Consider the following 2,748-nt stretch of genomic DNA (forward strand, 5'->3'; position numbering starts at 1 on the left):
AGAGAGATTACTACAGACCCAAACTCTATGCTCGGGATTGGCTCAGACCTGGATCACCAACTTCTTCAGACCATCATCAGAGGGAGCCTCCCCCCTAACCTAGACAACCCTAGATCTGACATCAGCAAACCAGGAGATCATTCTCTTGATAGAGAGCCACAGAGATCCAATGAGCCTTGAGATCGCACCTTATAGGCTTAGACCTGGATCACCAGCTTCTTACGACCATCATTAAAGGGAGCCTCCCCCCTAACCTAGACAACCCTAGATCTGACATCAGCAAACCAGGAGAGCTCTCTCTTGATAGAGAGCCACAGAGATCCAATGAGCCTTGAGATCGCGCCTTATAGGCCACCACCCCATCCCAACCACATCACGCCTTGATTGAGGAGATCCAAGCCTAGCACTAGCAAAATATAAAGGGGCAATTCATGGGTCTATCCTTTGAAAGAAAGCTGAGAAGTTTTCTTATGCTTGTATTAAGATGTAAAGTGGTCACCCCTCCATTCTGATTGAGGGGAGGAGTATATGTCTAAGGAGTTCAATGCATTCCTGTGATTGAACGTGGGATAAAACACCAATGCACAATGCCCTTACACCTCAGCAAAATGGCATAGCTGACAAAGGATGTAAAGTGGTCACCCCCCCATTCTAATTGAGGGGAGGAGTATATGTCTAAGGAGTTCAATGCATTCCTGACTGAACGTGGGATAAAACACCAATGCACAATTCCCTTACACCTCAGCAAAATAGTGTAGCTGACAAAGGAAAAACACATCTCTCATGGAGGTGGCACACTATATGGTTAAGACTTAAGCATTTCCACATACATTTTGGCTTGAAGTTGTTATGTATGCCACTTATGTACTTAATAGGTGTCCCACCAAGGTGTTGAAAGCCACACCTTATGAGGCTTGGCATGGTAGAAAGAAACAAGATCTTTTATATTTCTGAAGAGGGATTTGACTACAAGGGAAGATACTAGACATCCTGAGAGGCTGGGGAGGAATCTTACAGTAGGTCTTCATGTACAAGAGCTTCTGAGAAAGAGTCTTGTAGCTTTTTGCATTCAACATCATAGAAATACATGAGGGTTGGTTCCTCTTTTGTGTAGTATGGTATTGTCAATTTTGTGTCATCAACCATGATGATGACCCTATTGCTAGCAAAGAATAGTGGTGCTTGGGCAACAATAGTCCATTTATGCCCTAATATCACATATGCTTCCAACACATATTCAATAAAAGACTTGCAAGTAAGGGGGTTAGTTTCAATATATAGTGTATTTTCAAAGTACCCCAAACATGGCATGTTCAAGTCTTGTGTGAATGGAATTCTATTAGGATGAGCCGTGAGTGTTGTTTGACCTAACAAATTCCATAATTCGAGGGTCATGAGATTGTGCTCTCATTGTGGATAAAGATGTGCTTGGATTGTGGTGGTTTTATTGAAAAGTTCCAATCCAACCATAATTCTTGGGATATTCTGAGTAAGATATGTTGGAAGTTACAACTCCTCCAAGGTTTCTTCCTCCGGTAATAGCAATTTCACAATGCTTGCAGGAGTGTTTAAGGCGACTGTTTACATAAATTCATCAATTGAATACAATGAGTCATGGACCCAAGTTCCACCAGGGATGACATCATACTCCAGGAAATCTAGGGTAACATGGAATCTAAATTCTACATTTCCATTGATTGTTTAACATAGCTAAAGAAACCTGGAACTGCAATGTTTTGTCCATTGGCACCTCTTGCAAGACCATTGTCTTTAGGGATGATTTTAGGTTGTCCCAATGACACCCAAGTGTCTATTGTCATGATGTTATAACTTGCTCAAGGGCTAATCAATGTGTATTTGCGCTTAACATCATTGCCCACAGGGAAATCTAACCATACCATGATAGAATCTTCTAGTGAAACCATGGATGTTTCAGTGTTTCTTTCAGCTTTAGATCCCGTTTTTTCAATTTTATGTTCCCGTTCACTCTCATCATCTTCTTGGCTCTCAGATTTTTCAAGAGTGCCCAATGTTTACAATGGCACACTTGGTCCTCTGACAACTCTAAGTGAGGTCTGCTTGCGAATCTTGACAATCCTGTTCTATGTAGCTCTTGATGTCTTAGCATAACTCATGTTTAGCCTTTAAAGGTGCAAGTGCTAATATTATGCTGGCTTCACCATGAGAGAAAAGCACTTCTCCAAATGAGGATTTGAGAGATTGCTTAATTTTTGTAAGGGGTGCATCGAATCGCTCACGTGCTTTTGCAATCGCATCATTCGTGCAATCTGCCTTTAATGACTCTTCTTGGCCTGATGGGCTCATTTCTATAGAGAGTACGTCTTCCTTCTCGCGTGAAAGGGAAAGTGATACTCCTCTTGCTTTTGTATTTTGGTTGCTTTTGTGGGTTTGACATTATGTGGTTCAATCACAACCAATGATCCTGTATGACACTCAACAATGCTAAGCATGCTCTCTTGAGCTTGCTGTTTGCGTTTCGCATGTCATATGATCATGATTTTCAGTTTGGGGTGGTTGGGTGGGTTCTAGTTTCTTAATTCGTCACACTGAGTGACAAATCAAAACTTTTTTCATTCTCACTAAGTGACGTACTAGAACTTGTTTCATCATCTGACTTTCCTTGGATCATCAGGTTTTCATTATGTTTGCCCATGCTGCGGACAAGAACGAACTTTATTTGGTGCTTTTTTATCATGTGTTGCAAATGTGGGTTTCGTGGTTTGAGTG

Source organism: Cibotium barometz, chromosome 2, assembly GCF_041138505.1.
Source record: "Cibotium barometz isolate CiBa-2024 chromosome 2, ASM4113850v1, whole genome shotgun sequence".
Lineage (NCBI taxonomy): Eukaryota > Viridiplantae > Streptophyta > Polypodiopsida > Cyatheales > Cibotiaceae > Cibotium > Cibotium barometz.